Here is a 12,755-nt window from a genome sequence, read left to right as displayed (position 1 = left end):
TAACCAAGAAAGGTAGGCTCTCGTTTCAGAAAGGAAACAAATTATGTACCATCACCTGAAGAGGTGGAGGTGTTGGGTCACAGGAGAGAAGGGTGGCTGTTCATTTCCTTGCTTCATGTCCTGCAATTCCACTTTAACATTCTCCTAGATGTGGCAAAAATTTGGAAATCCCAGATTCATCATTCCCATCCTTCTCTTACTCTGATTACAGTCTGGGCAGCATCTGCAACTCTGAACCACCTGTTTTATTACATTTCCCAAATGTGCAATGACCACATGCTCCTAGTATTCCTTATACACAGAAGAGAAAAAAATGTTTGCACTATTATTTCTTTTATTTCTGCCATTTCACCTCTCTTTTTTGAGACAGGATTTGTATTCTTTCTGAGGAAGAAAGAAAAAAAAAACAACAATTAAGAAAGTTAATGACAAAAAAAAAGTGAAATGTCACCAAAAATTAGTTAAGAACACCAACTTGAGAAACCAGTTTAGAACACACATAGACACACACACACATGCACATGCACAAAACAATTAGTGTTTCAAGCTTAAAATTCAGAACCTTTGATGAAAATGTGCAGTGGTGAGAGGATCAATTTCTGATGATGTTCTTGAAGGGCAGAAAGAGAGATAATAACTTTGATGCTGGCTCTTTGTTTAAATGACTATTGTTTGTAGTTAGCTGCTATTTAATCTCCACTACAGAGAGGAACCACTACACAGCTAAACTCTCTTCTAATGAGATCATTATTTTCTTACCACTCTTTAGAATGAATGTCATTTTACATAGCAAAACTACAGAGGCAGCATTTTAGAACACTGCTACCTTTTATCTAACCAGCATAAGAGGCACTTGAGAAAAGGACAAGGAGGGTCAAGAAGAAAATGTAAGCGGCAGAGCTTCTTTGCCTGGCAGGCAAGGGAAGGACAAAGGAAGAGGTCCATGATAACAAGACTGACCGTCATTATCAGTGGAGAGGGGTCCAAGCTGCAAAGTTTCATAAATACTTACAGCAGGTCTGGCCCAGTATATTAAAGGGATTTGTCTGGGTTTAATACCAACCTTCGGGGTTTAGTCACATTTTTAACTACCGCTAAATTTTGTTTAAGACTTCGACATTTGCCAATTATTATCCAGCCTGGAAAGATACCAGGAAGCTTAACAGCGTCAGAAACCTCGCCGCTTTTGCGTACTGCCCCTTTAATGAGAGAAGTCTCTCCCTCCCAGACAAAGGGGACATGCATGCGATATGTGCCATTTTGCATTTCATTTTAGCTGCTGCAGACTCGGGGATGGGAGCCAGTGCATTCTGCTACAGCGGTTTCAAACCCTCCTGCCCGCCCTGCCCCTGGTCCAGATGTTGCCTGCCTTCCGCTGGAGCTCCGGCGGCACAGCCCGAACCCGTGTCCGTGCCTCAGCCACTGCAGCCCCAGCTTAAAGAAAGGGCGGCTCTGCACTGACACACCGCATCGCTGTTCCGGCATGGGATCCTCGAAGCAGGGAGGGAGGGAGGGAGGGTGCGCACTCTTGGAGGCAGTCATGTTTTAAATTGCTGTGAGTCGCTGCTTTGGTGCCTGCCACCCGGATCACTCAAGCAGGTCATTCATATTCATGGGGCTGACACTCTACCTGTGCCCCTCTGCCTTGTTAATAAATGAATGGAAGATTCCGAACAGGAATTTGCAGACCAAGTAGCTGCCTAGAGCCAGCTAATCAGAAAAAGTAGTCCCAGGGAACAGGTAGAATTTATAGCGCCAACACTGAGCTTTCAGAATCGTGAAACTGGCCCAAGGAATCATGAGAGCTACTTAAAAATCATGTGATTTTAATAAACAATTCGCATGGGAATGCTTTCATTCGCTTTTGTATTTTACAGATTCCCAGGATCATGTTTATAAACTTTTAGCCAGAATTTAAGGCCCTGAAGGCTCTTGTTAAAAATGGAAAGAGAGAAAGATCTGCATCCCCCCCACCCAAACCACACCCCCCGCAATCCCAGGAACGAGCCACATGACAACAAAAGATGTGATCAGAAATCCTACCACTTGTCAGATTTCTAAAGCCACCGGAGCAAACCATCATTTAACCTCTTTCTCCCCCTCTCCGCTTCTCCCCATATTCCTCTTTAAAAGAGTGGAAGTTTTTGCATTTGCTCCTTCTGTTGTTTCATTTGTCCCCCCTCCCCGTGTTTCTCTAAATCTGAAATAAGTCATCTCTTCTGCCTTTTGTTTATGGGAGAGCGTGCTCGAGCAGCAAAAGAATCAACGCTGCACTCGTCAAATGGAGGAGTGTTGGGCATTCATAAGATGAATGGATGAAAATAAATGCCTCTGGCCGCCGCGCTCGGCCCCACCGCGCCCGAGCCGAGCGGTGCGTGGGGAAAGGGGCCTCTCCGGAGCGCTCCGTGCGGCGCTCAGAGCACTCAGGCATCTGCACACATGCCAGCCCTGGCCTGCGCTTTTTGTTTTTGTTTGTTGTTTGTTTTAACAGCTGCTAATAATTATATTATCCTGCTACAGAAGTACTTCTGGGAAATGGGGATCTTTGAAAGCACCGAAGTGATAGGAGGAAGATGCCGCTTCCCTCCCCCCATTCCCCTTCACCATGTTAGTGTTCAGATACAAACAGCATTCCTGCCTCATTCCCCTCTGAAGTTAAAAAAACTTAAATTCTTTGCAAGGAAGGTCATCCTTTCGTAGCCAAAACCCTGTTTGCTTTTGCCTTTCCACTTGCTTTCAAACGAAACAAAAAACAGCCCTGAGAGTGTGCAGCAGCCCACTTCACCAGCTCAGAAATTAAGCATAACAAGCTGGGGGGCAGGGGGGGCAGGCTGTGATTTAGTTTATTGATGTGTGTGTGTGTGTGTGTGTGTGTGTGTGTGTGTGTGTATGTTTGTGTGTGTGTGTGTGTGTTTTGTGTGTGAGTGTGTGTGTGTGTGTGTGTTTTTGTGTGTGTGAGTGTGAGTGCATGAGTGTGTGTGAGAGTGTGTGTATGTTTGTGTGTGAGTGTGTGTGTGTGTGAGAGTGTGTGTGTATGTGTATGTTTGTGTGTGTGTGTTTTGTGTGTGAGTGTGTGTGTTTTTGTGTGTGTGTGTGTGAGTGTGAGTGCGTGAGTGTGTGTGAGTGTGTGTGTGTATGTGTATGTTTGTGTGTGTGTGTGTGTGAGTGTGTATGCGTATGTGTGTTTTTGTGTGTGTGAGTGTGTGTGAGTGTGAGTGCGTGAGTGTGTGTGAGAGTGTGTGTAAGTGTGTGTATGTGTATGTTTGTGTGTGTGTGTTTTTGTGTGTGTGAGAGTGTGTGTATGTTTGTGTGTGAGTGTGTGTGTGTATGTGTATGTTTGTGTGTGTGTGTTTTGTGTGTGAGTGTGTGTGTGTTTTTGTGTGTGTGTGTGTGAGTGTGAGTGCGTGAGTGTGTGTGTGTGTGTGTGTGTATGTGTATGTGTGTGTGTGTGTGTGTGTATGCGTATGTGTGTTTTTGTGTGTGTGAGTGTGTGTGAGTGTGAGTGCGTGAGTGTGTGTGAGAGTGTGTGTAAGTGTGTGTATGTGTATGTTTGTGTGTGTGTGTGTGTGTGTGCGTATGTGTGTTTTTGTGTGTGTGAGTGTGTGTGTGTGAGTGTGTGAGAGTGTGTGAGAGTGTGTGTGTGTATGTGTATGTTTGTGTGTGTGTTTTGTGTGTGAGTGTGTGTGTGTGTTTTTGTGTGTGTGAGTGTGTGTGTGTGTGAGTGCGTGAGAGTGTGTGTGTATGTGTATGTGTATGTTGTTGTGTGTGTGTGTATGTGTTGTGTGTGTGAGTGTATGTGTATGTTTGTGTGTATGTGAGTGTGTGTGTGTGTGAGTGTGTGTGTGGGTTTTTTGTGTGTGTGAGCGTGTGTGAGCGTGTGTGTGTTTTTGTGTGTGTGTATGTGTGTGTATATGTGTGTCTGAGTGTGTGTTTCTGTGTGTGAGTGTGTGTATGTGTTTGTGTGTAAGTGTGTGTGTGTGTGTGAGTGTGAGTGTGAGTGTGTGCGTGTTTTTGTGTGTGTGTGTGAGTGTGTGAGTGTGCATGTCTGTGTGTGAGTGTGTGAGTGTGTGAGTGTGAGTGAGTGTGTGTGTGTGTGTGTGTGTGAGAGTGAGTGTGTGTGTGAGTGTGAGTTTGTGTGTGTGTGAGTGTGAGTGTGAGTGTGTGTTTGTGTGCTCGGCACAGGGCACTTCCCACAGCCCTTGCACAAACGCTGTGCAGTGTTCCCAGCGTGACCCGGTGGTGAGTTAGAAAGCTCTGGGCGCTCGGGCAGCAGTCACACGGTGTTCGGGACCTCGGTGTGCTCACTCAAAGGAACACTGTCAACTGCCTTTAATAGTGTTAAATATAATTTATCGATTCTCCATTGTTTGTAATAATAACCTCCCTGAAGCTTGAGAATAATGTTTTCTTTTCCCCTGCAGATTTTGTCCTGTCAAACATTTATTTTTTTTCGTGGTGCTGCTAATAGACCTTGAAATTAACATCGCATTTATGTTTAGGATCTATACCACGATTGTTTGTGCTGGTGCACTGCACTCATCCATCAGCAGAGCAAAATAGGAGAAGGAAGATGCATCTGAGCCCATTACCACCCTGGGAAAAAATGGGTCAAATTTTGCCCTTAGACGTAGGCACAGAACTGTCATTAAGGTCGGGGGGAGACTGGCTGCATATGAGTCACTGAGGCAGAATTTGGCTCAGCGCTTACTAGCCAACTGGTTAATCTAGAGGGACACAAAATGAATGTTGGGGGATGTTTTAATATGTCCCATTTATGTCCCAACTGGGTGTTGGGGATTTTGTTATCATTCTGCAACATCAGGTATCTTTAACATGAAGAAAAGTACCTCTAATTACCTATGAAATTAAAATAAACCTTAAAGTGAATTAAGTTGGGATCTAAACCCTTTGAACAGTCACCTAAGAAAAATTACCAAGCTCCAAGTAAAATTGGAGGGCTGGGTTTATCAGACTTGCTTGTGTTTAATAAACCAGCAGTAATTCCACTTTACATTAGCAATTAACATTAAAAGAATTTATAATTTATTTTTTACTATTTTTCCCACTTTAACAAAACTTCAATAAAAGTTATGCTACTATTAAAATTACATTGTGTGAAAACCTCTGTAAAACACAGTTTCAGGGTTCCATTTGGAAGCAGGAATCAGGAAATATTTAAAGGGCCCCTTGTTATACCTGTTAGTATCTTTCTTTCCCATGGAAAATGAGAAATGAGCTGGAATGTAAACACGGGGGAGGAGTAGAATAAGAAATACACCAGAATGCATTTGGGATAGCCAAATCCTATGGCTTTGCACAAGGCCTCAGACTTCTAGGGAGGGGGTTTCCACCGCTTGTAGAGAGCTGATGATGCATGGAAGGCTGACTCTGCAAAACAGCCGGCACAGGGGGAAGGGAGCAGGGAGAAGGAGTAGTACATACAGCTTTTCACCTTTTGGTCTCTCTTCAATTCACTCTCTGTGCATGTTTTGAAATTACCCAGTGCAACACAACCTGAAGAAATAATCACACTTGCAAAACCTGTGTGTATCTAGAAATTGCCAGAAATTCATCTTTATGTAGTGCTCACAAAGAGGAAATAAAACTGGGTGATTTATGGCATTTTATTGCACTTCTTGGCCATTGCTAATGTTTTCTTCATTGAGAAATGGCAAAAGCTGCAGTTTGGATTTTTATTGTGCAGTTCACCAGCTTCACCCCAGACCCCTTCCCTGTTTTTCCTTTCCTGGGCGAACTTGCTTTGCATTTAGGAGATGAAAGTTTATGAAGGCAGATGAGTGTCAAGGGGACTGAATCCAAACACAGAGCCAATGAGCTTGTTGCCAGATTTTATCTACCCTCACTGAAAATACAGTATCCAGAAAAAGATGAGTGATTATAAAGGAGAGTGACTTAGCCTCTAACTTACACAAAAATTCTTGGACGGGTTTCTGGTTTTCTTTTTTAAAGAAACAAAACAATGTTTCCTGGTTGGCAGTTCCCAAAGTCTTTCTCTTTTTTTCCCATTTTTTGGCACATTGCTGAAAGGTCATGCTGATGTATTTCCAAAACATGCTCATTGAGTACAGCTTTGCAAAAAATAAGAGCCCCTTTCTTTAAAGCCTGATCCTCCTCTCATTTAAGGCAGGAGAAAATATTTCAGCTGTTTTCTGGGATACAGGAGTAGAGCCTAATCAGACAGTGAAACTCAGTGTATGATTAAATATAGACTGAGTAGCAGCAGCTAACTCCTAAAGCTGCTGACACCATTATACAATCCTGTTTACCATTGCTTGTGTCTGCCAGACTATAATGGTTCAGGCTAACAATGCTCGTGCTACTTTTCAGCCTCAAGTAAAGATTTCAGACAATGAGGCAAGGGCTAAATCAGCTGTTTCTCATGTTAAAATACTCAAGTGATAATTCCTTCAAAAGCCCTTGTTCCCCATGCACTTGGGGGAAAGAACTTAAAACCCAGTGTGCTTTATTCCTGGGACAAGCCACATTCCACCAGCATGTTGCCTGATGAAAATCCTTTTGAAGATTGCACTGTCCATATGCTCAATGGGCTGCAGTTTTAAACTGTTGAATTTGTTTAAGCACCATGCATTAGAATGCACAGAGACAGGGCTGCTTAAACTAAAGGTGCACAAGCACACTTTGCCTGCTGCTTCCAAATATTTGACTTTGTTTTTAGGAACACTGTTTTGTTGTCTTGTAATGTGTGCACATGTACGTAGGTACACGTGTGTGTGTGTGTGTGTGGCTGTGTGTGTGTGTGTGGCTGTCGTTGTTTATTTGGCTTAGGCAAGCAGGCAGGAGGATGGGTAAATGGACAAAGAGCTTAACTAGAACTCAAGGAACTTACACTCTGTTCTTGGCACAGCATCAGGTTTCCTGCATGACCTTGTATAAGTCACTTATTCTGTTGTGCGCCTCCATCGTCCTTGCCTAAGAACTTTCCTTCCTTCCAGGACTCTTATATAGTTAAAATCCATTAATGAACCATGCAAGAATTGGCCAGGGGGGCAGAGAGGAGGGGTGGGTGTTAAAGGAAAACTTTCTTATACTTGACTTGTAGGATCTCACTCCTTCCAGGTAACTTTAACTGAAGAATAAATAACATTATCAGTATCCACTGTTGTGTCGTAGTAGTGCTCAGAGGCAATAGTCATAAATTTGGAATCCATTGTGCTGGGTTATGTGCAAGCAAAGGACCAAAGTATGATATATTTAGCCTCAAAATTACCATCAGAAGGATTTTCATATTCGAAGTCAACATTGCAGATCTTTGTGCCCAGCATTTGTTTTTCTAGAATTTTCATATTTAAAGGAAGACAGTGTGAACTCACTGAACTCACAAACACTGTTATGAAGCCTGCTGCTCTTTGTTTTAGTTGTTTTCAGTAAGGAGTGAAATCTTGCTGGCTTCTGGATAGGGCTTTTGTCTAAGGAGTTAAAGCAAACACCAGTGTGTTGCCTTTAAACTCCAGTCCTGATCCCAGTGAGTTTGCAGAGGGCTGAGAGGCTTTGAAAAAAGGCAGGTTTTTTGTCACCTTTGACACGCAAACATCCTAGCAAGTTACCTTGTTGTTTATTTCCAATGTGCAACCCTGAACACACTGCTTTCAGGGTGCTTACCTTCCATAGCATGACCTTTCAAGCAAATATATCCCTTCAAACTTTGGAATTCAGCGACAGAATTAAAATCATTGACCTTTCATTCTCCTTTCCTTTTAGTCCACCTCCCTCTCATATGCTTTCCCTTTAACAACCAAGAAACATATCTGCAGTTTTTGCTCTAAACACTGCAAAAAGCATTAAGGTTTTTAAGGTAACCTTGGCAAAATCCAAATTAGAAAATACACTGCAGGGATTCACATTTAACCTCCAAGTTATTTCACAGCATAGCTGACAGCTTGCATTCTTCAGAACTTTGTATTGTTTGCTTTTTTTTCTTTCCCCATCTTTCTGTAAGCAACAGGACAAAAAAAAAAAAAAAAAAAAAAAAAAAAAAAAAAAAAGATAAACCCCACCACCACCACCAAAAAGCACAGGAACTTTTTCTCCATTAGCAGCCTGATACATAAAATACATATGAAGAACCAGTTCCTTTTCTGGTCACTGAATTAAAGGGACACATTTCTTGCAATATTAGAATAACTACCAAATCAACAACAACAACAACAAAAGCCTGGGTTCTTTTATAAAAAGTTGTGTAGCTTATTACTTGATGATTCAGATTCAGATTCCTCCCCTCTAGTCAGGGCCACTCAGCCAAGAAACAACATTCTCTGTTCAAGTCATCAAGGTACTGTCATCATTTCCTCCTAACCCTGCTAGTGCCATCACCTTGGATCATCCTGCATGGAAGAAGGGAGCCAAAATCAGTTTGGGGAGCAGGGCAGGCACAGCAACACAGAGGCAGTCATTCAGGGTGGAAGGCATCTGCTCAGGCTCACTGAGAGAGCACAAGACAGAGAAAGATGCTCCAAAGGCAAGAGGTGGGGTTCTGTTTTTCTCAGAAACGTGCTGCACTGTAGGGCTGTGCCTTTTATTTTTGGCACAAATTGCTGTAGCAAATTATATAGCTTATCAGATGTGGTTTGTTAGGCTCAGTAAAGAAACCACTGCAAGGACTTGTTTTCCTTGTTGTCTGCACCCGATTATGAGATCGGCACAAATCACATTCCTGATGTTGCACAGGAGCAAGTTTGAAACTCCATGGGCCTTGTTTTTCCTGTAACCAAATTAAGCCTGATTGGGTTACAAACCAATTCAGCTCAGTTGGGTTGATTCCCTCTCTGACTTCACACAAAAAGTAGTCTTCCTGTTCACCTCGACGCTCAGGGATTTACTGGTGGATGGGAAGCTACGTGCCAACTTCAGTCATTGCACAAGCTCACACAGCTCCTCTTCAAACAGCTGAGAGGGAGTGACGTGCCCTTGCTCCAGAGTTACATTTGGTCACTTAACTGTGAGAACCCACAGATTGCAGGATCAAATCCTGCAAGCCCCTGTTTTCTTCTCAAGAGCCCAGACCAGCCCTAAAGGATGTTAACATGAATTAGAGGAGGTGCAGAAGGGATTTCAGAGTACATGAATAAACAGGTCTTAGCTACAGCAACTAGGGAACAAATACACATTTAATTCAGTTCACCAGGAAAAATAACCTTAAAGTAAAGTGGTGGGCAGTGAGGCAATTGACACCGCCATTTAAACCCACTAGCACCTAGAGCCACATGTAGTGCCTGTCCCACACCACTAAGGCACTGTCACTACTGAAACCTGTTTGCCCCCATGCCAGTGGTCCCTAATAAGCAGATCAACTCAACAGTGAATGTCTAGTGCCAAAGGTAGAAGGGAACAAGAGGGAGAAGGTAGGTAAAATAAAAAATTCCTCAGCCACCCATCAGTTTTCAGGGGAAGAGAGAAAATATTTCATTTTCTACCTGTAAAGAAAAATGGATTCATGTCACATTCTTCCTTGATTATCCCCAGCATTATGCAACTCAATAGATTTGCTGTCTTGATTAGACAGGCAGAATAGAATTTTAATTGTGAGGCTCTGGAAGGCAAAATGGAGAGATTTGTCTGAAAAAACTGGGAGGCAGCAACATTATTGAAAAGCTGAGCTTTTTATAGTCAGTCTTTTTGCTTCATTCGACCATCTGCCTTTACTTGTGCTCTGCTGCTTGGGGTTGAGAAGTTGCTGGCTTTAAAAATGAGCCGCAAAGTTTAACCAGATAAATAGATGTGTGCAAGATCTCTCCCTACTAGAAGAACAGCCTTCAGCATTCCAGCTACATATGCTGACAAAAAGAATGGTTTAATTTTAGCATTGTTTTTACTGTTTATCAAACAGAAATTATTCATGTAGTTGCTTGCACAAGTCACAGTTAAAAGAAAGACCCTTTCATAAAGGCCTGAGAAATGCAGACTGACATTTTACTGGGGGGCAAACAGAGTAATTATTATTTATTTTTTTAAACTTATGCTTATAGGTATATTGGTAGGAAGGGGAGTTGGCTGGCCTCGGCTAGTGCTTGCAGGTCAGGGAGAAGGTAGGAGTGGATGAGTCAGAAACCAGTGCTAACTTAAGGAATCTGGGGCTTCGTTCATGTCAGAAATCAGAGCTGCACTCAGCCCAGGACCAGGTCAAAGCAAATGTGGAATTTCCGATACCTTAATTCTCCATCAGTGCTGAAATGTGCCAGTCATATTTACTGGCTAGGCAGGTGGGCAGAAAAGCCAGAAATTGCAGTAGACAAAAGAGTTTGAGTGGTATGTGATAGTCTCCACTACAGGGATTCAACTCATTTTGGGACATTAGCTGTAAACAGTGATTTTCTGAGATATAATTTTCTCCCTGTCTTTTTAATCATAAAAACACTGGAGACAGAATACATCAGTTCCACAAGTTCATACATGGATTGTCCAGAACTCAAATAAACAACTTGCAGCCCAAATAATCCATACTGAGTTCTGTACCTTCTTCTCTATGAAAAAATCTAAAAGCATGTTGGATTTGTTCCAACAGGAAAAACAATTTCAACCATAAACAGTTTCAAAGGGCTGGGAATAGGTTCCCTGCCCAGATCTAAGCTTCTCTATGGATGAAATAAATATGAAAATGCCTTGAAATACACTAAGCAAGCAATTTATATTATTTGCTACTAAGCAAGCAATTTATATTATTTGGATTTTATATATATATATATATTTGTGTGTGTGTTGTGTGTGTGTGTATGTGTGTGTATGGATTGGATTGTTTTGCTTTGGCCTGTAAAAGGGTCCTAGTGTCCAGTTAGTCTAAGCATCTAAAAACTCTGGAAATTTAAAGCTTCTGGTCTGACAAATTATGCTGGAACTCTCTTAGGACTATTCAAGATATGGAGATTTCAGGAATTTCTGCCTTCTTGATGGAAATATTTTGTGTACAACACCTTGTTACCGTTCTTGGCTGTGGTCCTGGCAGTACTGCTGGGACTTCCTGGTACTCAAGCACTGTCCAGTAACACCCTTGTTTCAGCCGCCATTTCACCCCACTTCTGCAGTGACCTCAGGGGAAAGGCTTGAATGGTTTTTGCACAAACTCTGCATGGGGTCATTTCTGCATCTGCACAGGAGATGCAGCATCTAACTATAATGCCAGCTTTTCTACACCACTTTTCACTTTTGTAGGTTTGCAACTATGCAGACTCTTGTGAGGGGTAAAAACCTGCACAATCACCTACTGAGCAGTAGGAAACAGGAACACTTTGGATTTTTTGCAGAGGTCAGCTTATCCATCACATTTTTCTTACAATGTTTTTCCTTATCTCAAGGAATAAAGTGTTCATTCAAGGGTTCTGCTCATACTTCACATGGAGTTTTCTTTATTGCTGAAGGAGTCTTGCAGTAAGGGAGAAAGCAAACTTCTAGCAAAAAAAAGTAAAGTAGCTATAGAAATTAAACTACACTGCCTTTAAACATTGCCAGAACAGTTGTAAATTTCATTTTAAGGCAGGCATAAGAGACAATTAGGGACTGACTCAACAAAATAGATGTATAAAATGTGGTGCTCTTATACAGCAAAGCACTTAAGTATCTGATTATATTCAGTCTTGCCTTTTACCTCTGCATTTATTTATGCATTTTGCTAAGCCTGATTTTGAACAAGAAAAGCTTGTCTGAATTTAAGACACTTTACTGAGAAGATCAAGATATTATTTCAACTGATTAGCCAGAGTTAAGGGCTTCTCCTTCTCAGAGAAATGAAGGATATGCTGATACAACAGAATTCAACAAAAACTGCAAATGCTTGCTGCCATCTCTGGAAAATGGTACCTTGTCTTAGGAATCTCAAATGGAGCTCTCATGCCTGATGTCAGGCACCTGCATATGGAAATGTTGTTATTGCTGTGTTAAACTCTAATCAGTTGCTATTACTGTAGGGGTTAAGCAATCGAGTTTGGAATTTGAACCTGCACAAACAAAATCCCATGCACAGAGCAATGGGCCATCTACAGCAACAAAGAAAATGTATGGTCCAGCTGTTCCAAGGCTTCTTCCTTCTGTGCCTCACAGAATCAGTACTGCTGTGCTTAATGATAACATATTTATCAAACTACACAGAAATATGTGTCAATCTTAAAATGTATCAAGTGTAAAAGAGAGAGAAAAGGAAAAAAGCATTTCTGCAACCTTCTGTTTGTGGACCTTCCGAATTTCTATTCTAAACACGAGTCTAACATCATTCATGGAAATACCAGCTCAGCACTGTTGAACAGCAGTCTGTTTCTTTATATTTATTTTGCCCCCTCATATTTTCTTCCATTAAAGTTTTGCAATGTACACAAACAAACTGCAATGAGAAAAAAAAAAAAAGATACAAAAATGGAACACATAAAAAGGCGGGCAATAAAAATGACCTTTGCCACTCCTTTGACAGTATTTTGCACATTTCTCTGCTAGTGGCTAAGATTTCTTTTTTTACACTTTCAGGCAACCGTAGATGATAACATGAATAAAATTGTATGGTGTCTCATGAATTTAACAGAAACATTTTAGAGGCAATAATTGCTCTTTCTAGAGTGTACTTTAATTTAGAGATGGAATTCTTCCTGTGATTTATGTAGCAGTATATTTTATGCCATGTAAGGTACGTTTTTAAAACTGCCTCCTCACATACACATCTATTTGAAATGCACACATACTCCTTCATACACACACTCATACAAACATAAATACAAAAATCCATGGATATATCGCAC

At 41.6% G+C, this 12,755-nt stretch overlaps 1 long non-coding RNA gene across 1 annotated transcript in view; it reads right to left on the bottom strand.

Annotated features, from left to right (window-relative positions):
• Positions 1-252: 252 nt before the first annotated feature.
• The window catches only part of LOC116183406 (uncharacterized), a 42,364-nt gene continuing 29,861 nt past the window's right edge, over positions 253-12,755 (bottom strand). Inside the window, exon 3 of the long non-coding RNA XR_004148031.2 lies at positions 253-384. This is a non-coding gene — a long non-coding RNA (uncharacterized LOC116183406). The remainder of the gene's footprint in view (positions 385-12,755) is intronic.

This window comes from Lonchura striata, chromosome 3, assembly GCF_046129695.1.
Source record: "Lonchura striata isolate bLonStr1 chromosome 3, bLonStr1.mat, whole genome shotgun sequence".
NCBI lineage: Eukaryota > Metazoa > Chordata > Aves > Passeriformes > Estrildidae > Lonchura > Lonchura striata.
The sequence above is the reverse complement of the archived record's forward strand: the minus strand, read 5'-3'. Positions and strand labels throughout refer to the sequence as shown.